General features: G+C 41.8%; 1 protein-coding gene across 2 annotated transcripts in view; it reads right to left on the reverse strand.

Moving 5' to 3' along the window:
- Positions 1-27,293, reverse strand: part of GTF2F2 (general transcription factor IIF subunit 2) — a 127,865-nt gene that overhangs the window by 47,502 nt on the left and 53,070 nt on the right. The window lies entirely within an intron of this gene.

Raw genomic sequence — 27,293 nt, forward strand, 5'->3', positions numbered from 1 at the left:
AGTGAAGGTAATTAACCACTAGAGCAATTTACCAAGAGATGCAGTAGACTCTCTGTCACTCGAAGTCTTTAAATGAAGATTGAATGTCTTTCTAAAAGATATACTCTAGCTCAACAAGAAGTTGTTGGCATGATGCAGGAACTGCTGGGTGAAATTCTATGACCTGTGTTTGTGCAGATCAGACTAGATCAGTGGTTCTCAAACTGTGGGTCAGGAACCCAAAGTGGGTCGCGACCCTGTTTTAATGGGGTCACCAGGGCTGGCATTAGACTTGCTGGGGCACAGGGACAAAGCCAGAAGGCTTCGGCCCCGGGTGGTGGGGCTCAGGTTACAAGCCCCCTGCCTGGGCCTGAAGCCCTTGGACTTTGTCTGTGGCCTCCTCCCCCGCCCAGAGTGGTGGGGCTTGGGCAGGCTCAGGTTTGGGTCCCCCTTCCTGGGGTCATGTAGTAATTTTTGTTGTCCAAAGGGGGTCATGGGGCAATAAAGTTTGAGAACCCCTGGGCTAAATCTCATAATGGCCCTTTCTTACTTTAAAGTCTGTGAATAACACTGCCTTTAAATAATTTATTTTTTATATTATATCCACCTGCCGCTACACATCAAAAAGAAAAGTTTTTATTTCCCTTAAGTATCATGCCCTTCTGTTTGGTCCCTTTCCTTTTCCCAATTCTATCAACCCAAAATAAGTTTATTTCTTATTTATTGTTGACTCTGTGCTTGAACAGAAAGGTAATGTTTTTCTAGAAAAACTGAAAAGTAGTACTTTTGTCTCAGTCACAATATTTACACCTTTGGAAGAACTCTGCTGGTTTGGAACTGTTGAGCTGGGCTCATCCTATTAGGGTTAATGTTTTTCAAGTTCTGTCCCCAAGTCTTGAGAAGATGAGGACACCTATGAGTGAAGAATGGATAGGCAAAATCTCTTAAAAGTCATCTGAACAGACACAAGGAAATAGTTAAGAGAATATAATTAAGAGAACTGAAGACTGATTTACAAGTACTACCAAAAATATTGCCACAATAAGATGGGCTACAGTAGCATTAATTTTCAGAAACCCTGTTAGCTAGCCTTACATTTCTGGGGGAGAAATCCCCACCCCTCACTTTATCATCTCTGCAAGACTGTCAGAGGATTCTCATATCCTGTAGTCAAGAACGGAATGGAACACAAATATCTGTGCCTCCACCCCTTTCTTGCAGGCAGGGTCTGTATCTCTGACTGCAGAAAGTAGTGATCACGGTGGGGCCTTGCTGCTTCATATGCTCAGGAACTCTGCCTTTTTGTGGCAATTCATTACCTCACTCTGTATAGCTGCCACAGATACTAGGGAATCTCATTGAACTTGAGAACAGACATTTCACACACAATACCCTCTCCTACATTTGGCTCAGGAAAGACAGCACATTAAAAGCTTTTGTGGACTTAGGCTCTTGCTTTTCTGAGAAAGTCTTGCATTCTGAAGGAAGGAGCTGCTCTCTTACTATGGAGCCTGAGGAGTAACCAAGCAGGATCACAGGAACCATTTTCCAGAAAAAGAGGGAACAAAAAAAAAGGCAAATTATAGAAAAAATCTTTCAGAATAAATGTTTTAAATCAAGTTTTTGAAGAAAATTTGGAAACAATTTTGCTATAGTCGTATCTCTGATATAAATTCTGTTACAGGATACAGAAGAATCTAGCTTGCAACTCGGAGCTTGATTGACAATCCCCAGGTCTCAAGTAGAAGAGGAATAGTGAAAAACTGGTGGACATGATAATGCAAGAAAACACCAGTAGGAAAAACAGATTTTTGTGGGTTTAAGCCACATGCTTTAACACAGGGTATTCTGCCATGGAATATTTATATTTATTCCATAGTATAGTAGCTTAAATAAAAGACTTTCTGTAATGGGCTCTTTCCCGCTTCACATTTCATGACAGATGGCATTGGAGTGATGTTTGCTGCAATCAAGACCAGATCACAGTTTTAAAAACAGAACTCCATCAATGAGCGGATTGCACAGTTTGCTTCTATGAATGTGTATTAGAGAATGTGTGTGTTTTCTGTAACTCTGTAATCAGGAGATTAAAAGAAAAATATGTATAGGTTGGCTAAAGAATGACTGAGGAACAAGCAGTTGAGGATTTCAGGGTGTAAACAGCAATAGGGAGGAAATGTTTAGAATGGTTCAGGGCTGTATATCTAAAAGTAATGATTCAAAGTTAAACTGAATATTGAGATACTATATTGATGGAACAATACAAATGTAATAAAAATAGACATAATAATATGCCTGCAATATCTAGTAGATGGGGAAACAGTCTCCCAACTGAAGTGTTAAGTCCTCATGACCTGAGTAATTTAAAATTAGAGTTAATCAAGAACTCAAGAATCCACAATAGTGAACAATCCTGTATTGGCAGAGGGACATGGGCAGTCCCACACTTGCCTATAACTCTTCCAAATCATACCCTTCACCTCACTAACCCGGCACACCCTGTCACGCCCCTATGTCTCCTACTCCCAACAAGCAACTCCATAATTATTCCATGATCTCTGGTACATCTAGACAATATACCCTGAGACTATACAGCATGCAAACTTGCCCCTTCAGGATTGCTTCCCAATTGATTAGCCCTCTAAAATTGACCTCCATGCCTCCATCAGTTATTCCTGCTCCGTTTTCAGATTGTGTTCCCTCAACTCTTAATTTATTCCCAGATAAAAACTAGGTTAAACTTGAGTTATGGTTTAGTACACATCAATAATTTAAGGGGAAAAACATTATTGGGATGTTGCAATGATCCCCAAAACAAGCATTACAAACTGAGGAAGTTCAGAGTTTAGGTTAAATATCCAAATAAAAAAATTTATTTCTCAGATATGGATCTTTTTTAAAGACAAGATATCCAGTGCGAATGTTACCATGTAATATTTCTAATTAGAAGACATGTAATATCAACTTCTAATAATTTTAACGTTTAGAGCCAGATTCACCAGTACGCTCTGGCAGTTTTAGTCCACTGTTGAGTAGCACAAAGCAGCTAAAGCATACTGTCTAGTTTTTCCTGGCTCCTGTGCCATACATTCCTCTACGCATACCCTCTTGTCCCCATCCTCCTGTTCCCTCTCTTCTAACTCCTCATTTCCCTGCATATCACTACCCTCCAGTTTCCCTATTCTCCCTATTTAATAGATCTGCAATGGGTAGATTTTTTTTTAAATCAATCATAATTTTTGCTGTCCTTTATCACTGACATTTTCTTCTTCAGCAGAGGCTGACAAATAAAATTCTGCCACAAGGAATTCCCTGAGACAACTGCCTACTCACCGACCAATACTGGTTCATTGTTTCCTTGTATTCCCCCATCTGTCTGATTCCATATTGTCTCCTGCTTATTATACTTAGATTGTAAGCTTTTTAGCGCAGAGGCTGTCTTTTTTGTTTTGCGTTTGTACAGTGCTTAGCATGATGGATTCCTGGTCTATGACTAAGGCTCCTAAGCACTGCAATAATACAAATAATAAAAATAATTATCCTCTTTCAAAAGGAGGACTCACTGAGGAGGACATTTCAAGCTACTCTGAACAAAGATTCAGAAACGATCACTGCCTCACCTTGTTCTCAGCGTGAGTGAAGCCAAACTGCTGTTGGGGAAGATGGTGGCCCCCTGTGTGTTAAGGAGCCATCACATTCTCTGAGGTGAGCCTATCTTCACTCCCACTGGAAAGGGAAGGCCAGGGACATTCTGAAATAGGGCATCTTTCCTTTGAGTCACCTGTAGTGTCACTTCTATTGAGAATGGGAGATGGCAGACATTTGGAAAGTGGGCAGTTCTCTGTGGAAGAACATTATTCATCAGCCTGGGCTTAAGAAGAAAATGTCAATTATGAAGAAAAAAAAGTTACCCTTAATCCTAAAAACAAATACTGAAACGCAGCTAATGAGTGGGTTTTAACTATGTGGGAAGCTTGAAGGGTCTGCATTGTTCCAATATTAAGATAATTTGAGGCAAAAAGTGGTCTGGCATTGGGTGTTAAATTTCCTAAAGGATCCATTTTAAAACTAATTTTAACTCAAACTAATTAATAGATGTAGATGTAAATTGTCAGAAAATTCATTCTATGCCCTAACAGTACATGTTGTAATTTTGGGGGGGGGGATGCTGTATTCTTCATACACAAAAAAGTGGATGAAATTATAAGTGGAAAACTCAAGAATAATGATGGAACTTTGATCAGTGTGTCCATAGTTAGTTTTTACAAAATTTACCTAATCACTTTTTATGCTTCTTATAACCTCTTCAAATACAATAATACTAAACAATGTTGCTTAGGTGTCAAAGGCTTCAAGCCCTCATATGACAAGTTTGAAGGACCAGGGCCGAAGGGTATAATCTTCTTATTGCTCTACTTACTTGTTTACAGGAGGTTTAAAATGTAAAATGTGAACATTTAACCACAGAAGAACTTTTGGCTTATCAATATCTAGGAATTCAGTGAGGCTAAAATGCAATTCCCCTGCTAATTTTTTAAAAGCAAGAGATGATTTAGTAAGGCTGATTATACAGTGGCTGGTTGTTCGTGAAGTAATATAAAATGTGCGGATTATGTGTAAATTCATTTCCCAAACTAATTAGTAAAGTACAAAACTGTCTCATATGTCATGACCAGGGCTTGAGTAGTCAGGAAGTCAGGGCCAGTGCCAGAGTCCAGGGGCCTAGGTTGGGGGTCAGAACCAGAGTCAGAGTCTAAGAGCAAAAGCTTGAGTTTAGGACCACGGTCATGTTCTTAGTACCAATGCCATGGGGCAGGAAGAGGGCTAGAGTTCAAGGACCAAAGCCAGGGTCCACACCCAGAGTCAGAGTTCAAGTGCCAAAGCCCCGGGTCAAAGCAAAAGTCAGAGTTCAAGTACTGAAGCCAGGGGCCAAAAGCCAGGGACAGAGTCCAAGTACCGAGGTCAAGGGGCAAAGCTGGAGTCAGAGTTTAAGGGAGGAAACTGGGAGTCCAAGAGTGAGCCAAGAGACAGGTTCGTTGCTATGGCTAGCGGGAAAGTCAACCTCGCTGCATGGACACTTCCTGGAACTCTTCCTGGTCTTAAATCAGGGACTATGAGAGAAGCTAACAGTCTGGCCTTTCAAGGTGGCACTTCCTGGGGTGTTTAAATACGTGACCCTACCGTGGCTGCTGGGTAGTGCGTGGAAGCATCCCATCCCCGCAGAACCTCACACCATACATCACCCAGAAGAGATTAAAAGGATATACAAAAATCTATGCAAACACTGAATGCACCATCTTTTTAAAATTCATGGTTGGTGAGTTGTGACAGAAATCAAGTCCATTAATAATCAAGGAGGATATTAAACACCTACTAGGTATAACTATTTTTAAAGTCAGCAAGCCCAGAGGCATGAGGCACAGAGAGGGGAGGTGACTTGCCCAAGGTCACCAAGCAGGCCAGTGGAAGAGCTAGCAATAGAACCCACAAGTCCCAGTCCAGTGCTCACGAGATCTTCTGAGGCAGTGGGGGAGTAGTGAGTTGGATTAGGAAGGTGTTTTACTTTTGTACACTGCATTGGTGAGATGATTTACTATGTACAAGTCTGATGTCTGCATTTTTAAAAGGATGTTGAGAAACTGCAGAGGGGAAAGAAAAAGTCACAAAAATGGTTTGAGGGTTGGAGAAAATGGCTTACAAAGAGAGACATAAAGAGCTTGGTCTGATCAGTCTATTAAAAAGAAGAGTGAGAGGTGACTTGATTACAGTGTGTAAGTATCTTCACAGAGAGAAAATACTGATTACTGAAGAGCTCTTTAATCTAGTGGAGAAAGGCATAGCTAGAACCAATGCCTGTAAGTTAAAACCAGACAAATTAAAAATCCGTTCCCAATTTCTAATTTGAACAGTGAGGATAATTAACCATTGAAACAAACTACTAAGGGAAGTGTTGAATACTCCATCCTTTGAGGTCTTCAGATCAAGCCTGGGTGCCCTTCTGGAAGAAATGTTTTTGTAAAATATTTGTTACTGGGTTAAAATTAATGGTTTATGATATTCAGGGGATTGAACTAGATGATTCAAATTGTCCTTTCTGGTCTAAAACTCTATCAATCTTTGTATAGAAGTAGATTATAATGCCCAGCCAGGCCCTCAACAGAAGGTCTACTAAATGAGCAGCAGCACCTTTACCAGCAGCCCTCTTAAACCAATCTGGTTTCATAACTATTTAGATCTTGGGCACAGAGTTCTTCCAGAATTCCACCCTGAGAGTACTGATACTATGTGCTTTTTATTAAGAAAATAGTTACAGTTACTTAAGAAATCTGAATAAAATCTAAATCTGCATCAGTAATTTCCAAATGGACAGACAGATTTTTCCAAACACGTCATTAAAAGCTCTAGTCATTTAGGTTAGGCACTAGTGTCTAGACCTTCAAATAATCTTTGACCTTTAAAAGGGAAGGACTATAACCCTTAACTTTGTGATCAAAACTATTATTCCATGATTTAAACAATATAGCTTCCCTCATCAGTAGGCTGTAATCAAGAATGATGCAATTCAAGACACACTACGTATAAACTGACATTTTTATACTTTAATAAATACCCCAGTCAAAACTTCTATTGCTCCTGAAGACAAGACTATAGGAGCCCCTGAGATAAAAGATGCATGAAGAGCAGCAGTTAATACTTCACCCACTTGATCATTTTGCCAGAGCGAGGGCCTTTGGGAGTCAGGTGGAGAAGACTATTTTGAATTAATTTACTTTGAAAGAGTCATAAACCAAAAGGTTCCAAGCTATGGCAGTCCGGACTAACAGTTGAATAAGTCCATCTTTTCTGCCAATTGACTCTTACAGAGCCATCAACCGTAAGGGCACTGAAGCCGCCACTCTGCCCTCTTTAATATAGACACACATTGGAAGTACTTTTACATTTCCTCTTATTTCCCTCAACTTTATTTTTTTCCTTTATTTCTTTTTTAAACTTAGCAAAAGTTTTGTACAAACCTGAAGCCGAAGCTAGGTTCAATTTTTCTGAGCAGCGAATGTGATTTCTTACATCCAGAGGTGCTGGCCTCTCTTCACATAGTGGAATAAGGAGAGTGATAATTGTTTGGTCTTTGTGAGAGCTCAGTTCTGATGAGAGATTCTGACCAAGAGGAACTCATTTTCAGAGACATTTTCATCCCCATTCAAATTTGAAACCAAAGCCAGGTTCCATTTATTTTTTTTAAATGGAGGTCACGGAGACTGCGGCACTCGTCGCTTTTCAAGGTGGTTTTTGAAGGAAAAAAGTATAGCTGTGAAGCTTGTGAGAGTGGCCATCTCACTGAGTAGAATTTCGCCCTACAGCAAAACCCATAATCTTTTTCAATGGTTAAGAACCTATATAGAATAGAATAGAATGTGGCACTCCGGAATGGGTTTTTCTTCCCTTCCGTTTCTGTTTCAGGAGAGGAACAGCAGGAGTGTCTTACTTGTCTTTAAGGCAGAAAAAGGCTAGGGAGAAAGGGGGATGTATTGCATTACACCAGAAGGTGCAAAATACGTTTTGTTTTTGTTTTGTTTTTTTAAATCACAATCTGAGATCACACATACAAGATAATGAACACAACTGAGTGAAAGCCAATCTATACAGACATTAAGGGACTGATCTGACGCCTACTGCAGTAAACTGGAGTCTTTCCACTTATTTCAATGGGCTTTGGATCAGGTCCTAACTGGCCTCAATGGGAACTTCTTTGGCATTTGTCATGTCAGAATATTCAGCAGTTAGTTTAGTATGCCTTTTGATTTTTACCACAGAAGTCTCCTGGACAGGTGCCACTTCTCTTTTTAACAACAACACAAAATCATTAAGAACTGCCAACATCTTCATCTAAGCCATATTACCTAACCAGATATTTTCCCCTCACGTGCAAAGATAGATGAGTTTTTCTTCATCTGAAAGAGAACACTCTCTCTCTCGCGCCACAGTCTAGCAACCTTTCACATACCCCTGTCAAGTCCTACTTTCATTTTTTCCTTCATCAGAACTCCTGAGTCCCAAACGCCAACTCTTTCTTTCTTTCTTTTTTAAACAGACTGTGCATGCAGTAATTGCATGGACTTTTGTATATCCTTTTAATCTCCTCAGCATGAACAGTTTCATACTTTACTAATATGAGTTTCAAAAATCAATCTACACATAATCCACATAACTCTAAATTACTTCATGGGCAGCCAGACATGTCATAATTTTCATTAAGCAGGCTTATCAGTCGGATATTTATATAGTGCCACACTGAATGGGACATATATGACTCCTCACTACTACACTCTTGTTTAATTAGGTTGGGTACATTTACAAGGGATCTAGTTAATTTCAATCCCCTCACCACACACACAGATGTTCAATGAGTGGGAGGTCATCAAGGTCATGTAACATCACTTAACTCCTCTGGTACTTCAGTTTCCCCATTTGTAACATGAGAATAACTCTTACCTTCCTCAGAGGAGTGCTGTGAGGCTAAATTAATTCAAGATTGTAAATTGCTTTGAGATCTTAGGCTAGAAGGCACTGGAGAAATACACTGTATTATCATCCCTTAAATATCAGGGAAATAGGCACCTTTTACTATGGCTCAAGCCTGAGGGATAAAATTTACCATTTACATGCAGAAGATTTACATGCATAGGTCCAATTGACACAACTACAAGATTCCTGTCAGCCTAAAGGGAAGTTTTATTTGTGACTTTAGGAGATATAACCTCTCCCCTTTTTGTTTTGAAAACACAAGTATAATGATACTAAGTCAGAGGTGGGCAAACTACGGCCCGCGGGCCACATCTGGCCCGCGGGACCCTCCTGCCTGGCCCCTGAGTTCCTGGCCCAGGAGGCTCGCCCCTGGCCCCTCCCCTGCTGTTTCCCCTCCCCTGCAGCCTCAGCACCCCATGCTGCTGGTGTAGTGTATTAAACTGCTCTACGTAGGAATGTGCTTCTGGTAGCAGTTATGGAGAGCAATTTACTACACTACACCAGCACAATGCTCTGGGCAGTACGGCTGTAGTGCTGCCAGGCACCGGTGCTCTGTGTTGCACGGTAAGGGGGCAGGGGGGGGTTAGACAGAGGGCAGGGGAGTTCGAGGTGGTGGTCGGGGGTGGGGGTGTCGATGGGATTGGGGGTGAATGGGGGCAGGGGTCCCAGGGGGGTAGTCAGGAAGGAGAGGGGGTTGGATGGGGCAGTGGGGGGCTGTCAGGGGACAGGGAATCGGGGGGGGGGGTGTGGATGGGGTAGAGGTCCAGGGAACAGAGGGGGGGGTTGGATGGAGCAGGAGTCCCGGGGGGGGGGCATCAGGGGGTGAGAAGCAGGCGGGGGGGTGGATAGGTAGCGGGGGCACAGCCTCCCCTAACTGGCCCTCCACACAATTTCCGAAACCCAATGTGGCCCTCAAGCCAAAAAGTTTGCCCGCCCTTGTACTAAGTAGAGCAGGGATTCTCAACCTTTTCTGGGCTCAGGACCCTTTTGTAAATGTGTATGGCCTGTTGCAACCCAGTAAATAGTCTAAGGGTGGAAGCCCTGGGGTGGTTTTGTCAGGTCCTGTCCAGCACTCACCCTGCAGCTCCTGTGCTGTGGGGCTGGATGAGGTTGGTTTTCTGCTGCAGGCATTGCAACCTCCAAATTTGTGTGAGTGGAGTTGTGACCTGGCTCATAGGGTTGCAGTGCCACTCAGATAAATTTGGCCTACCTACATCATCATGACGGCTGAGCCAAACCTGGGTTACACTGGGACCCCAGAAGTTGCAGTGCCTGAAGTAGGGAGGCAAGCAAACCCAGCCCGTGGGACAGGAGCCACAGGCGCTGCCATGTGACCCTTTGAAGCATTCTGGCAATCCAATTTTGGGTCCCCACCGACAGCTTGAGAAACCCTGAAGTAGAGAACACATTGCATATTACATCCATTGTACATAATATTTCCTTTATTTTCTAACTTCTATACATTTATACGCAATAATACTCCTGGGGGAATTGTGCGTCACTGCATGTGCACAAAATTCATGTCCCCTGAAGATTTCTTTGCTTCCCTGCAGAAAAATGACTTGTCAGGGGAGCTGCAAGAACAGTCAGGTGCCCCTCCCCGGCAGCACAGGCAGGTTGGTTCAAGCGCCCAGAGCAGCCAATAGAGACGTGAATCACTGCCAGGGGTGTGTGAAGGGGTGGACAGTTGTGCATGACAGAGAGAGAGAGAGAGACACACACACACACACACACACACACACTCTGTCCCTCTCGCTCACTATTGTGGATTGCTCAGCATGTAGGGGCAGGGCTTCAGCGTGTGTCTGAGGAGGTAGGTTTGGCACAGGCTAGCAGCCTGCCTACTTAGTGAATTGTTCCCATTGTCTTTGTGAATTCCCCCAGAAGCATATAAGTTTTATGGCTCCTTTACATGGCCAGAGTGGTGTAAAGGACAGTATGGCTTTATAAATGCTTACAGTGCTTTAGTGAATAGAACTGGTCTAAATTTTTGGACTGAAAATATTTCTTATCAAAATCTACTTCATGAATTGTTTGCTACTAACCTTTCTGGAGATGGTCAGTAGCTAATGTAAGTTTGATTCCCCAGCCCTCACTTGCTCTTCAGTTGCCTATAATGTAACACTGAGCATATGGATGCATGTATTTGTTGACTAATAACTAGAAATAAGGGGTCAAACCAAGCTACCTTACTATTCGGCAACGGGACTTGGGGATTTCCTCCAAAGCTCCCCACTCCCATTCTCCATCCATTGTATTATAGTTTAAATAAGTTACCTAACTAACTGAAACTAGTGTAATTATATTGCATTATTTTGACACAAAATATGCTGAATTTTGCAGAATTTTAAAATATTGTGTGCAGAATTTTTAATTTTTTGGCACAGAACTCCTCCAGGAGTAAAATAACTATGAGCAGAGGTCTAAATTTGGCAAAACAAAAAAGAATAGTTACACTTCCCTATATCCACTTCATATCCACATTTTCAGCATCTGACAGACATTTGAAAATGTAGAGCCACAAGGTAGGTGAGTTAATATCTTTTATTGGATCAACTTCTGTTGGTGAGAGACACAAGCTTTGCCAAGTTCTCTCACCAACAGAAGTAAGTCCAATAAAAGATATTACACCTCACCCACCTTGTCTCTTTAATATCCTGGGACAAACATGGCTACAAATACCCTGCATCCAACATTTGAAAATGTAGATATTTTAGAAAGGAAACAGTGCCAATTAATCTGCTTTACCAATTTAGATGCAAGGAGTTCATCCTTCTTTAGACCAACCACCTGCTTTTAAAGCAATCTCCACAAATCTTATTTCCTTGTACTTATAAATCCTATGTTTTACTGTATAAATAGAAGGAAAAAATACCCAAGAAGCTATTTTCCTCTACCTTTCAATCCCTTTATCAAACCCTATAATGGCTTTGCCAAGTTCTATACTGTAACAAATTGTACACTTAAATAATTGCAGCATATGAATCTTCTCCACTAGTTACACTGTGCACATCTATAAACGTGAAGTACTGTATGTAATGGAAAATGGCTGCATTTCCTAAATTATAAGAGCAAAATAATAAAGCCAAATAGTGCTAAGACTCCAGTCTATATTTTGACAAAACACAGACTCCTTATTTCAATTATGGTAACTGCTCACTAATCACACCACCCTCATTGTGGGCACAGACTACACAGTGACTGATTTTATGGGTACTCTGAAGGTTTAGCTGCAATACATAAAGTCAAATGAAAAAGAGAAAGCATTCCAGAACTGCCATGTTTAATAACTACTCGGGTTCATCAAGAGAGAAGACACATCACTTTACTAAATACACAAATAAATACTCATTTCACCCTCAACATGCTCTGGCTTCTGGAAAAATCTAGTTCATACTGGGCATGCTCAGAAACACAGATTAGTATACTCACTCCGATTCTAACATTGCACTATCTGATTTGCATAGTCACTTCTACAAAAGTAACTCGATAAAATGGAGAGCAAAAGCTACTTTAACTATCATATGTATTAAAAAGCCTTCCTAATAGTTACAGTACATTAATATGACATCCAAAAGGTAGGTACCATTTCAGATATATATATATATAATGTAAGTGCCCAAGACTTGGAGATTTATTGGTAACAAAGCGAGTATGGCATGGGCAGGAGTAAAAGGAAAGGCAAACTGTAATGGGAAAATAAAATATAGTTTTACGTTTGTTATTAAAGGGTATCCTCAATGAAGTAAATGGTTAAATGTGGAATGTCATTTTGTTAGCGCTGCCCTTGATACAGCTCTCCAAACTAGCACCTTCGATGGGAAGCAGCTTGTTAAATCATGGAGCAATATCACTTGTACTGAAAAAAAAAATGCTTGTGCTGATAAATCTTCAGATCTGCACCCTACCTCCTTTTCATCATTTCACCTTTGTGTAAATTAATGACTAGAAAAAGGAAAGAGTAATAAACACACAGTTTTAACAAACTACTGCATAGAATAAGAATGCAGTTTAGACATAAATTTAAAATACCCCACTAAACTGCCACTCACTCCAACACATAGCAACATAGATGAGCTGTGCTTTTTCTCCTCATACCACTCTGAGAATTGTTTTTCAGGACATTGGAAAAGGATGCTTTAGGTTTCTTTTTATTTCTACTAGAATATGGAAAGAACTCAAAGATTTTAAGACGACATTTCACTCCTGATGCAAAGACAAATAAAAAGCAGATATCTAATCTGGAACAATTTAATGGACTACATTTGTATGATTCAATTTCACAGGATTTGAAGATAAATCCTCCAAGGATTTAATTAGCAATACTTTATCAAAGATTGCATTTGAACAGACAGATGCCGCAACTGCACCATGCTGATAACAAACACAGACCCACTGATACTCAAGTCTTCTGAAATGTATTTTTCTGAAGATGTTAGGTACAAGTAGGAGGATCATTAAATGCTGCCAAATTAAAGGTGTGATGGTTTTCCCAACTGATTTACCATTGCTATTTAAAGGACAGTTTGTCTTATTTTATTGTAAAGAGATTCACCTTCTCCACCATCATGAGGCTGCATGCTTTACCAACCTAAAAGTCTCATGTTCTCAATTTGCATATTGAAAAGTAGTATGGACTACTAATTTACTCTATCCATAGTAGCTCTTTTTGAAAGGCTGACAGTAGTCTGATTTGAACACAATTGTGTTAATCTATCAATCTCTGTCATTGAAAAGGTCAGTTTTTTATGACTCAGATTTTACTATTGTAAACACTTACACAAAAGCATAAATTAAAAACAGTTACATCTGACACTTGCATGTTGCTTTACATCTTAGAAGTGCGTTAGCAACTTTCACCACCACCCGCAAGGTGCATGAAATTAATTAAATCCCTTTTTCCAGCTGAGAAACAGAGGTTAAGAGGCTTCCTAAAAGCCACAACAGCAATTAGTATCAGCGTTGGTATTACAGCACAGGATGAAATGATTCCCATACGTATAGTTAGAAAGTCAGGCGGTTCTTTCTGATTGAAAGGTGCTATATAAATGTATGCCTAACCTATATATTTTTTCTTACTACTCAATCTCATTCATATGTACATGTATGCATCAACATACATAGGGTAATATCCCCGTGCATTTATCTTGAATTTTTGATCGCGTCACCTGCACTCAAATCCACTAAAACATCTTGCTAGGATTTCTTCTAACATTCCAAACCTTTCAGGAGCTTTCAAAAAGTTGCTTTTTAAAAAGCAAAAACCACACAAAAAACAAACCACCCCACAACAACAACACAACAAATATTTTTGCCTTCCCTTTCACGCATCCTTCCCCAAGACAGCAGTATACTGATGTAAGGTGCGGTGTGGACAAGATTAAGTTCTATATTTGAATTAGGTTTAACTTCTAAGATTGGGGACAGAAACATGCTTTACACTACTGGATAGCTAGAAATCTCTCCCTTCCTGCTTTCAAATGGGACTTATAAGTAATTTATTCAATGTCAACAATAAATCTGCCGACTTGTTTCTAGCTCTGGCAGAACATTAAATTCCACCCCCCCCATTCCTCAGTTTTGGATTTGCTGCATTCAGTCAAATGTTTAACACACTCTGAAACAGTTGCGTTTAGTTCTGTAGAAAGGGCTGAACTACATTTTTTATACAGAGCCTGTGGTCTGGGATTACCAAATCAAGGCCATACACTACCATCTATTCACAAGTGGATTCCCATTTAAATCAATGGGAGTTTTGTACAAAAGATGAGAATTCAATATGGCCCAGAAGCAAAGGGCAGGAATGTCCACTGGTGGATGGTTTCTCTTCCTGGATCACTGTTATCTTTCCTTTTCCTCTCTCAAGCGCTCAATGAGAGGGCAGGCCATGATAGTGAAACATAGAGCAGTAGGGCAGCAGTGCAGTCTGCTGCAGGTACTAAATCTGCTACTACTATCAAAAACTGGTGAACATCAGCTGGATGTTTCTGCTAAAATGAACTCACGCCACAAGGAAAAGCCACAATGTGGACACATCATTTGGCAGTAAGTTTCAGATGTCATTGAGATGAATGAGTCAGTTTATGCTTCTCAGAACTATTCCAGTCTGTCTCCAGGAACAGGAAAATACTACATTTGTTAATGCTTGAATAGTTCTATTTGTAACCATACAGGTTAGATACTTTTTTCAAGTGAAAGTATAAATTTTGTGGGATCTTACTGTATCATAGGGGTTGAATTAATACATCAAGCAGGCCAGGTATTTGACACCTCTTTTCTAAAGCATTTGTATGAATTTCCCTCTAATCTGTGGATAAATAAACTACATTATGAGTAGGTGTGATAAGAAGTTTTTTGGTTTGTTTTTTTAAACAGACATTTGGGATAACCCTGTGTAAATTCTCTCACAACTTTGCCTCTCCAGGGTAATGTGGCCATCTTACACTCATACCAGTCAAACTTTTACACCACTCCATAACATGTATTGCACAAACAATGAGAAGTCCTTGTGGCACCTTAGAGACTAACAAATTTACTCCTCATTGTTTTTGCTGATAGACTAACACGGCTACCACTCTGGAACATGTATTGCACATACGCTATAGTTAAGGTTGAAACAAGATGACATTTCCTTTGTTGAAAAGAGAAGCGGGAAGCAATAGTTCTTACGCTGAGAGGGGCAGATAACATGAACTAGATCAGGCCAGATGGGGGGGCACAGACAATTCGAGGGTGCTCTGAACCCAGTCTCCTTCTACTTCTGAGAGTGAAGAGGCATCTGCTCTGTGCCAAATGTTTGTAACAGAGAGATCCAAGGCAGCAGGGAGGAAGGCAGAGATGGGGACCCTCTGACCACTGTGGTTGGCTGCTGTTTTTACAGCTAGACTGACACCTTGTCTACTCCAGAAAAGGTTTTCCGATATAGCTATGCAGGCAAACCCTCCTAGTGTAGCTGCAGCTTGTACCAGTGAAAGAATGCTTTTGCCAGTATAACTTACACAGGTTCAGGGAGCAAAATAAGTTACATCAGGAAAAGTACTTTTATACTGGTGTAAAAGCATCTATATTAGGCTTTCAACAATACAGAAATGTCACACACATAAAATCACCCCCAGTGACGATACCAGCAAGTTTTTAGTATAGACCTGGCCTGAGAACAAAGGGTATATTTTCCAGTCCTTCAACTTCCTCTATGTGCCTGTGATACTGCTATCTGAAGTACACGAGTGATAAGAATTCTCCTAGACATAAATCTACATCACCCATCAGTACAAGAAAAAATAGTTACTTACAGTAACTGCAGTTCTCAAAAATGTTTTACCTACATGGATACCACTATAGGTGCAAATGTACCCACTGAGTGAGAGTTTGGATTCTTTTGGCCTCAGTGTCCGCTGAGCTTGCAATTGCACCGTGGAGCCCTTGTGCCCCCCATCACAGATTCACAGGTCTGATCTATGCCCTAATATGTAACCAGTCCCTTGGGAATAATCCTTTAATGTAGGGTCCACACAGTTCCATAAGGATAGGCCTGCTGCCTCCACAGCTCCAAAATTGGGCCTTTGGGACTAGTGATCCTTGTCTCTCTCCATGGCTTCCTGCAAACCTAGCCAAGCCAGACTCCTCTGCAGGAGGCTTGTACTGTACCCCTTCAGGGTGTAATAGTCTCAGTAAGCATTTGCAGTGAAACCAAGCAGTTTTTTCAAAAACAAGGTAACAACATATTAATCACCTGGCATACAGAATCTGAAAGTCCTTAGTTTAACATAGAGAAGCAAAGGTTAAGAGAGTTCAGATTGGCTAAAGCCAGGGTTCCCTTGAGCCATGTTCCTGAAGGAAACATCTCTGCTTCCTTCTCTGTTTTGTTTCCTTTAGTCCTAGGCAGTCCCACAGCTAAGGGGGGGCAGAAGCAGGCACTGCTTACCCTAGAAATTGTGCCCCCTCCCCACATAAAAATAAAATGTCTGAGTTCCGCCCCAGCCCCAGTTTTTTAGTCTGAGTTTCCTCAGATGAGTGATTGTAGTCCTAAAGCCACAGAAAAGAAGTCTCAATTCCGGTAGCTATTGGGCAGGTGGGGGTGGATGTATGTTATGGACGATGTTTAAGTTAAGTATAGCAACTGCATTACGACAGGTTTTAGAGTAACAGCTGTGTTAGTCTGTATTCGCAAAAAGAAAAGGAGTACTTGTGGCACCTTAGAGACTAACCACGAAAGCTCATGCTCAAATAAATTGGTTAGTCTCTAAGGTGCCACAAGTACTCCTTTTCTTTTTGCAACTGCATTACGTTGCTGCTATAATTAAAGATGTGTAACCCTGGTAAGAAAGTGTCTGCAGAGACGGCCTCTGCCGGGAGGCTGACAAAGTATTCAAAGTAGCAAAGTGGGGACACAGGGTTCCATGCTAGAGTTTCTGTGACCATCACCACCAGACTCTGCCTACCAGGAGGAGAGAGAATAGGAGAGAGTTCCTTTCAAACATGAGAAAGCTCCTTTTGGAGCATATGAGTGTGTGTGAATGGGGTGACTAGAGCTTGAATGCTACTCTAGAGTCCAGAAGAAACCTTAGATTGACTATTCAGGGGCTGTGATGCTACTGCTGAGTCAAGAGGAATGACTAGATTGACAGGCAACAGGGTTGTGAGTACCATCTCTGTTAAAGCTGATAAGGCCTTTTCTTTTCCTTGTTGGATGTATGCACACCCTGGCAATGCTGGTGCAATGGGAGCTGATATGGTTTGTATCAAATCTAGATTTTGCAATTGGAAAAATGCACTCTCTCACAGAAAAGATTAAAACTGCTTAGCCCAATTGTATGCAATGGTTGACTGGACTTCAGCAAGGAAAAGATAAGCTACAGGTAAGTTTTTGCTACTTCTACTTCCTGGGACAATCAGGGTCCAGACACCCCCAAGGGAGAACTGGGTGTCTGAACCCCAAGGGTTTGAGTTGTCCTAATTGATTCTGAGACCTATCAAGGAGAAGCAGTGGAAAACTATTTGCATTGGTGACCCGCTGTGGGGATTTGCCTTGCATCAACCAATCATTGAGATGAGTATAAATGTAGAATCACTTGTCTTCACAAAAGAGCTGCCATGGTTGACAGGCATTTGATAATGGTGCTGTGGAAAGATTGAATGGTAGTACCCTGAACTGGTAATGCATGTCTGCTACTATGTAACAGAAGAATTTTCTGTGGGCTGTATGGTTGGACACATGAAAATAAGTATTCTGGAAGTCATGAGTTGCAAACTGATCTAGGGAGGAAATTATGCAAGACAGAGTGACCATGCGGAACCTGAAGCAACAGTTGAATGAAATTGGACCCCATAGCTTTTGTGGGTGATTTTGAGGCTCCAACGGTCCATGGGTATTCAAGTCTAAGCAACCAAAAAGAGAGGCAGTTGCCAAAAGGTGGAAGGAAAGGATGTAGTCCCTTGTAGATCAATTCAGGTCTCTAAACCATGGAGTCAAACTTGTCATCTCAGGCCAAATGTTGTGAGAGTCAATACCAGCAGAGTAAGACAAACCTCTCCCTCTCTGTTTTTTTTTCTTAGGAGGTTCTGTGGCCTTTTGCTGGAAATAATATAAAGTTAGTCTTTGTCTGGATCAAGTGGGACCTATTCCAACTGGCAAGGAAGGTTAAGTTTAAGTAATACAATAAATAGTTACTTAGCTTACAGTAACTGGGATTTTTCAAGATACTTGTTGTCCATGCACATTCCACTGATGGTGAACTTGTGCCCTGTGCACTCAAGTTCAGATTCTTTTGGCAGCAGTGTCCACTGGGGCTGTGCCTGCACCCGGAGAGTTCTCATGCTCCTGAATGCATGTATAAAAGACGGGTCAACCACAACCACCCCTCAGTTCCTACTCTACACAGCAGCAGGGAAGGCGGATGCGTATGGAATGTATCTTGATGACACATTGTGCAGAACCACAGTTACTGTAAGGTAAATAAGAGTTTATTTTTCAAGTGCTTGCCCATGTACATTCTGCTGATAGTGACTCACAAGCGGTAATGGAGGTTGGTGCTAGGAGTCTAAGTAATGACTAAGACAAATGCCAAAAGAAGCCTAAGAACACAATGCTCCTACAAAGGAGTAATGCAGAGTAAAAGGTGTGTGCTGAGCTCAGCGGAGCTGCCCTTCATCTCTCTTTTATGTGCGTATTTCTCCAAGAGGGGTCCTGAAATGGGACAGGGAAGGTATGAAACTGAATGGAGTAACCCAGTTCTATAAAAAACTGTTACCTACCTTTTTGTAACTGTTGTTCTTCGAGATGTGTTGCTCATGTCCATTCCATTCTAGGTTCATGTGCGCCCACGTGCACAGTCATCCGAGATTTTTGCCTTAGTGGTATCTGTAGGGTCGGCTGTGGCGCCCCCTGGAGTGCTGCACTCATGCGCTGGTATATTAGGTGCCACTGACCCTATGACCTCTCAGTTCCTTCTTGCCGGCAACTCCGACAGAGGTGTAGGACAGTGAGTAATGGAATAGACATGAGCAACATCTCAAAGAACAAGTGTTACGGAAAGGTAGGTAACCGTTTTTTCTTCTTCGAGTGTTTGCTCATGTTGATTCCATTCTAGGTGACTCTCAAGCAGTATGCTTGGAGTTGGGTATGGAATTCACAGTCTAGCAGCTTGCAGCACTGCTCTACTGAAGCCAGCATCATCTCAGGCCTGCTAGGTAAGTGCGTAATGGGATGTGAACATGTGGATGGACAACCAGGTGGCCTCCCTACAGATATCCTGGACTGACACTTGGGCTAGGAAAGCTGTCAAAAGAGGCTTGTGCCCTGGTTGAGTGGGTGGTTACAATCGCCGGAAGGGGTACCTTTGCCTGATCATAGCACCAGCAAATGCAGGCAGTGATCCAAGAAGAAATTCTTTGAGCGGAAACTGGACGACTTTTCACCCTATTGGCCACCATGATGAACAACTGTATTGACTTGCAGAATGGCTTGGTTCTTTCAATGTAGAAGGCTAGCGCCCTCCTGATGTCTAGAGAATGCAACCTACAGTCCTCCTCCAACTTACCTGTCTTTTTTCCAAAGCCGCATAAGTAAATGTCCTGGCCCATATGATACTGCGAGACCACTTGGGCAAGAAGGCTGGGTGTGGCCACAGCTGGACCTTGTCTTTGTAAAAGACTGTATAGGGTGGTTCCAAGGTAAGCGCCCTAATCTCAGAGACCCGGCGGGCAGATGTTATTGCAACCAAGAACGTGACCTTCCAGGAAAGGAGAAGGAGAGAGCAGGAAGCCAGAGGCTCAAAGGGGGGTCCCATGAGCCGCAACAGCACATGATTCAAGTCCCATGGAGGAATGGGGTCCCTGATGTGCATGTAGAGGGGCTCGAGGCCCTTGAGAAACCTGGCAGTCATGTCCTGGGCGAAAACCGACCTACCCTCGGAGCAGCAGATGGAAGGCCAAGATAGTGGCCAGATGGACCTTGATAGATGAAAGGGACAGGCCTTGGAGTTTGAGATGCAAAAGGTAGTCCAGGATTAACTGCAGCGAGGCCCGCTCAGGCCAGATGCCTTCATCCAAGGTCCAACAAGTGAACCGCTTCCATTTAGCCAGGTAGGTTGCTCTTTGGAGGGGCTTTCTGCGCCCAAAATGACCTGTTGGACACTGGCTGAGCCCCCCTGCTCCTCCGCATTTAACTATGCGGCAGCCAAGCCATCAGGTGCAGTACTGCCAGGTTCGGATGCAGAAGACTGCCATGGTTTTGGGACAGCAAGTCCAGCCTGAACGGTAGCTGTAACGGAGCAGCCACCTAAAGGTCCAGCAGCATTCCAAACCAGTGCTGGCACGGCCAAGCTGGTGCTATGAGGATCATCTTCACCCTGTCCGGTTTGATCTTCATGAGGACCCTGTGAATTAACAGCACTGGGGGTAAGGCATAGAATGGAGACCCCGACCACAGGAGCAGAAGGCGTCTGACAGAGGGCCTTTGTTGATCCACTGAATCGAGCAGAAAACATCGCATCCAGGCAGAACAGGAAATGCCAACAGGTTTACCTGGGGAGTTCCCTACCTCTGGAAGATGATACTGACCACTTCTGGATGGAGGGACCATTCGTGGTGAGATGAGAAGGTTCTGCTGAGGTGCTCTGCCAAAGTGTTCCTGGCCCTGGGGAGGTGCGCAGCTACGAGATGGATGTTGTCTTGTACACAGAAGTCCCAGAACCTGAGGGCTTCTTGGCAAAGGGCAGACGATCTGGCTCCACCTTGCTTGTTGATATAGAACATAGCTGCTGTATTGTCCGTCAGGACCTGGACCACCCTGCTTTCTATGTGAGGTAGGAAGGCTTGATAGGCCAGGCAAACTGCTCTGCAGGGTGTAACCTGAAGATATTATGTCGAGCACGCAATGGTCTGAGGTCAGCCGTGACCAGGCCGACCGGAAGGGGTGCAGGCAGTTGAGAAAAGAGTGGGAGGATGGATCCTGGGAAGTGATTGGGGTGTCGTCCTTGAGGGTACCCTCAAAACGCCTGCTTCTGGCCTCCTTGGTACCTGGAAGGGCCAGGCTGAGCAGACGAATGGAAAGACAACGGGTGTCACTGCTTAGACCTTTTGTCTCTATCCTTTCTCCTGCAGGTGCTCAGCCAGGGAGTTCCCAAGGATCTAGACTTGGGAGGTGGGAGAGGCAGAGGACGGAATGACTTCCTGGCCTGCTGAGGCGTATGAAGGCCCAAAGAGCAGAGGGTGGCATGAGAGTCTTTAAGGATGTGGTGCCTTTGCTCAGGAGCTCGGAGAAGAGCCCTGCCCCCTCAAACAGGAGGTCCTGTTTGTTGCCCTTATTTCCTAGGATAACCCAGAGAACTGCAGCCAGGAGCTGCGCCTCATGACCTCCGCAGAGTCCTGGCTGCTGAGTCTGTAGCGTCCCAGGCCAGCTGAAGGCCCCCTCTCGCTACCGCTGTGCCTTCTTCCACTGAAGTGGCAAACTCCTGGGCGTGGTCCTGTGGGAGGGCCTCCTTGAATTTGCTTAAGGGAGTTTTACAGATTAAGATTGTACCTGCCTAACAGGGCCTGGTGGTTAGACACCTGAAATTGCAGGCTGGCTGTCGAATAACCTTTTCTGACAAACAAGTCCAGTCTCTTGGTGTCTTTGTTTTTCAGTCTGCCACTGACTTGGCCCTGCCTGTCCCTTTCATTAACAGCGGACACAACCAGTGACGCGACTGGAGGGTGCATGTACAAATATTTTAACCCTTTTGCAGGGACATAGTACTTCTTTTCTGCCTTCTTAGAAGTAGGCAGAATGGAAGAGGGAGTCTGCCACAGTGATTTGGCAATGTTAAGGACCCACGGGTGAACGGGCAGCGCGACCTGGGCTGGGGTGGAGGAGGATATAATATTAAAGAGGTCATACGACCTACCAAACTAACCTAACACTTACTGGCCAAGTACCTACAAACTATATAGAAAGAAGATAGTGGTTCTTTACAGCCCATTGTCTACCACTCTTACAATGCAAGATGAGGCACTCAGACCAACCATCATGGGTGGTAAGAAGGAACCGAGAGACTGTAGTGTTGGCGGGCACCTAATATACCAGCACATGAGCGCAGCACTCAAGGGGGCACCACAGTCGACCCTATGGATACCGCGAAGGCAAAAATCTCCGAAGACTGTGCACGTGGGCATGCACACCTAGAATGAAATCAACATGAGGAAGCACTCAAAGATCTTCCATTATCCAAGTCTGTTATAGAACTCCAACTCCCATGAAACTGAAAAAAAAGCAGTTGCCAAAGGAAGGGGAGATATCAAACAATCCACTAGATGTCGTCTGTTAGGAGCTCCATACGAGACAAATTTTCCACCTTGAAGATGCAGCTGGGTGCACAGACGACCTGGACGATGCCGACAATTTCCTCCTTTAGTACTTTTAATGCTTCCTGGGAGGCTCAGAAGGTCTATACTGATGATAATAGGCTGCCTTAGATATGACTCGTGACTAGCTGGTTTCCTCCTTATAGCAAAATAAACAGAAATAGAAAACAAACTCCAAACATTTTAGGGATGCACGAGAGCCCTTCAAAGAACATAAGGCCTCATCAGTCTTGTGCTGAACAACAGAGAATTCTGAAAGATCAGAATATTTTGGAGTGATTATACTTGAGACAAGACAGACTTGAAGATTTTCTGGATCTTGATGTACACAGCTCCATCAGTTAGTCAAGAAGATACTTCTTCCTAACCAAGTCCCCCTTCTGTAAACGTTTCCCAGTTTTTGCATCTTCATATTTTTTGAATTTCATTTAAAAAGACCGTAACTGTTATTTGTATTATAGTACAAGCATATAGTAAGAGACAGACCCGGCCCCAAAGAGCTTACAGTTTAAACAGACAAGACAGACACAGAGTGAGTGGTGGAAGTGGCAAAGAAAGGTAAAGTTGCTTATTCGATTTCACACAGTAGGTCAGTGACAAACCAGACAGAGAATCCAGGATCCTGACCCCCCAAGTCCAGTACTTATCCACACAACCTTATTATTAAATTCACATTATTTTAACAACATTTTAAATACTCCTCCAAATTTCTTGCTTCCCTCTCTTTCTATATTTTAATAGAAATATAGAATATAGTAATATAGTAAGGAAAAGCTCTTATCACCATGACTTAGAGACCGGAAGCATAAGTACTATCTGCTTATTAATTGCACTGCAAATCTTTAAAGTATTCACTGCTAGAGGTAGTAGTTTTGTTGTTGTTGTTTGCCCAGGCACTTCGTAGAAGACCGCATACATCTCCCAAGGATAGTTTTTCTGCCTACCAAACCCAAACTTCAGACAATTTTGTGCAAGTCCTGTAAGGTAATATGCTTAAGTAAAACAAGGAGCTAAAATGTTATTATACAACTTGGAAATATTGTCCTCATTTTTGGCATAAAAATGAGTTACGATTTTAAAAACAAAAACAAACAACCCAAAACCCAATAAATTGTTATATGTACATATAATGAATTTCACTTCAAGAACAAGATGTTCATTTATGTGCTTAAAAATCCTGGGTACACTGAATGACAAGCAGATCAAACCTGAGGTTGAACACAAAAATGGCCTACCTCAAATAACTGATCAGCAGTTGTGATACACATTGCATTTTGGTGCGGGGGGGCGAGGCGGAAGTGCATGAATAGGTAATCATATGCATTTATTGTGTAGGGAAGTAGAAAAGCAAACTGCTTGAGCAGAGCTAGAGGAAAAATTTAACAAAGTAGCAGACCAAGCAAATTATCCATGTCTTCTACTGTTGTGCTGGCATTTGCAAAGAACCTGACATCAAAATATAGTGTTCATTTTCAGCTATAAATTGAAATGTCAGTCATTCAGTGCACTCAGAATTTTTAAAGAGGTCAGCAACTTGTTGGGTAAGCAGCAATTAAATTTCACTGGTACTCAGCATGCTCTTGGTTGGCACAGACTGCCAGACATTCAAAATATCTGTGCAGAAATTTAGCTTTTTTAAATATAGCAGGAGGCGAGCTATTTTGGAATGGCTTAATGTCTGTTTTTTCTTTTAGTTTATACTGCTTTTTTGTTCCAGTAGCTTTTCCTTATGATTTTAATCACGTTCTCTTTAGAGAATTTTCATAAAACAATCATTTTTCCCCAGTGATAAACTCTTCTGATATTGATAGTCTGTGTAAGATACACAAATAAACCATTTTCACTAGTGATACTTCAAGATGTTCTGTTTTTGATTACTTTACAGTTTTGTACTTCTCTCCTGCATTGACCTTGTTACTACAGAAGTTAAAGCTTAACTGATACTTGTTTGTCCCTTCTTGTCTTTTTATCAATATTAAATTCTACCTCTGGGAAGCTTATCTCCTCTAAAGCAAAGTAGTAAATAAAAAATGTGAAGGAAAGAAGTTTTATGAAATTTAATCTCATAACCTGTACACTCATAATCTTTACACTTAAATCAAAACAAATAACAGCGTTAAATATGTTCTGAAGCATGTGGGGACTTGGAGAGAGCAAAGGAAGTTAGAGAAAAATGTTTAGATGTTGCTACTGGTCCCATTAGGAAAAGTGTACAAAAGATGAACAGTTTCTTCTGAGGTTGTGATAACCAGGTCTGCTAAATATCAAACTGAGTTCTACTAGGAGAGAATTTTTAGCTCCACTCAATGCTCAAAGATAAGAATTTTCTAATAATGTGAGAAGTTCAAATCTAAGCAGAGAAAGCCTGACACAACCTTTCCACAAGAAAAACCAGTGCTACAATCAGTTTTCAGCTTGCCAAGGTGCATGTCTCAGGAGAAAAACTGTTTTCATTTATTTATTCTTTCTGCGTCTATTGCTCCTGCAGGCATTCACTGTGACAAGAGACACAAATGATAGTCTGGGGCAGGTAGGTGTTTGCAGGCAAGACATCAGAATGTAAAATGCCAACAAATTCAAAGTTAGGACAGTATTTCATTAAAGCTGTCAGTTTCATTTGGCCTCCTTCTGCGACCTTCCCATATGAACCCGGTATGATCAACTAATAGGTGATAGTTTACAAAAAAATGAGAAACTGTTCAGCTCAGGAAATGGGATTAAAACAATTCTGAAACAGATAAAGACTATATTTAAATTTGCCAGATTAAAATGAATTCCCTTCAATGAAGATTCAGCGTAGCTCAAATTCCATTCTGTATCAATGGCAGAAAACATGACAGCACTGTGAAGTGCACATGAAGTACCTGCAATAGTGAGCCTTCGGAAATTACAGTAAATCAGTGTATAAAAATTGTATACATGGACACCCACACATAATAATGAAAAGATTGGGACTGTTTAGTTTAGCGAGAAGATAAATAAGAGGACATAACAGAGTTACACAAAATTAATTAATGATATACGGAAAGTAAATCCAACTGACCTATTTAACCTCCCTCATAATACAAGACTAAGAGGATATTTAATTTAACTGAAGGATAAACTTAGAACTGATAAAAAAAATCACTTTTTTTTTAAATGCATAATTAACCAGCAGAGCTCTCTCTCTCTCTCTACAATGTGAATTACAGGATGGATTCTACAGATGAAGTAACATTTTCAAAACCTTCTGAGTGACTTTCAATTAGGTAGGCTCCTAAGTACCACTTCCACAAATATTACCTATTACTTTTCCTAGCAATATTTCCCATTTTAAGTATAAGGTTTCTCTGTGAAGCCTTTACTATTTCTATAACTTGAAAAATCTTTTCAATTTTGGTTTGGAAGGAAACTCCTGCTAGCATTAAAATGATCCACAATTTTCATTGCCTGTGTTCTTTGATCACCCGCAGAAGCCACTTAGGATGATCAGAAAGTTGCACTCCATTTAATTAAAATAGCCCTATGGAGTTTTCAGACTCTTACTGGAAGGATGAACTTTATCTATGGCTGAAGATACTTAAGTTCAAAGCTGATTGCACAGAGTTACAAAGGGTTCTCTCAAAACTGGGTGACTTGGCAACTTAAAAGACAGATGAAATTCAATGTTGATAAATACAAAAATAATACACATTAGAAAACTTAATCCCAACTACACATACAAAATGATGGGGTCTAAATTAGAGGTTATCACTCAAGAAAGAGATCTTGGAATCATCATGGATAGTTCTCTGAAAATATCTGCTCAGTGTGCAGGGGCAGACAAAAAAACTAATCATGTTAGGAAGCACCAAGGAAAGGGGATAGATAATGAGACAGAAAATATCATGTAATACCACTATGTAAATCCATGGTACACCTACACCTTGAATACTTTGTGCAGTTATGGTTGCCCCATCCCAAAAAAGGTATATTAAAATTGGAAAAAGTACAGAGAAGGACAACAAGAATGATTATGGACAATATTCCATATCCCTATGAGAGAAGATGAAAAAGACTGGGACTGTTCATCTTAGAAAAGAGACAACTAAGGGGCAATATGATAGAGGTCTAAAAAATCATGAGTGATGTGGAGAAAGTGAATAGGAAAGTGTTATTTACTCTTTCACATAACACAAGAACCAGGGTCACCCAATGAAATTAATAGGCAGCAGGTTTAAAACAAACATAAGAGAGTATTTCATCCCACAACCCACAGTCAACCTGTGGAACTTGCTACCAGGGGATGTTGAAGGTCAAATGTATAACTGGGTTCAAAAACAAATTAGGTAAGTTCATGTAGGATAAGTCTATCAGTGGCTATTAGACAAGATGATCAGGGATGCAACCCCATGCTCTGGGTGTCCCTACATCTCTGATTGCTAGAAGCTTGGACTGGACACCCAGGGATGGATCACTGGATAAACTGCTGCATGCTGTTCATTCCCTCTGAAGCATCTGGCATTGGCCACTGTCGGATGACAGGATACTGGGCTAGTCGGACCATTGGTCTGACCCACTGTGACCATTCTCATGTTCTTAAATGTGCTCACCACATAATGGAACAGTACAGCATAAGGTATTATTGGCACTCATTTTGGGCAGTCTGCACCTCCATTTAGTATGATCATCCTACCCATGCCAACGAAAACCTTGAAACCACATCTTTGTGTATTCCTTTTTATTTTCTGTATTACAGTTTAACATCTATGTATATGCACAAATTTAGATATATTTATATACACTATATATACATTATAGCAGAGATTTTCAAATTGGGAGGCGTGCCCCCCCCCAGGGGGGTGCAGAGGAATATTCGGGTGGGGATCAGGGAGGGAGCACCACCTGCACCCTTTGACTCATTTCTTTTTGTCTGGGTTGGGGGGAAAAACCAAAAATTGTAAAGGGGAAGCTCAGCTCAAAAAGTTTGA

Source organism: Lepidochelys olivacea, assembly GCF_965140295.1.
Source record: "Lepidochelys olivacea isolate rLepOli2 genome assembly, chromosome: 1".
Taxonomy (NCBI): Eukaryota; Metazoa; Chordata; order Testudines; family Cheloniidae; genus Lepidochelys; species Lepidochelys olivacea.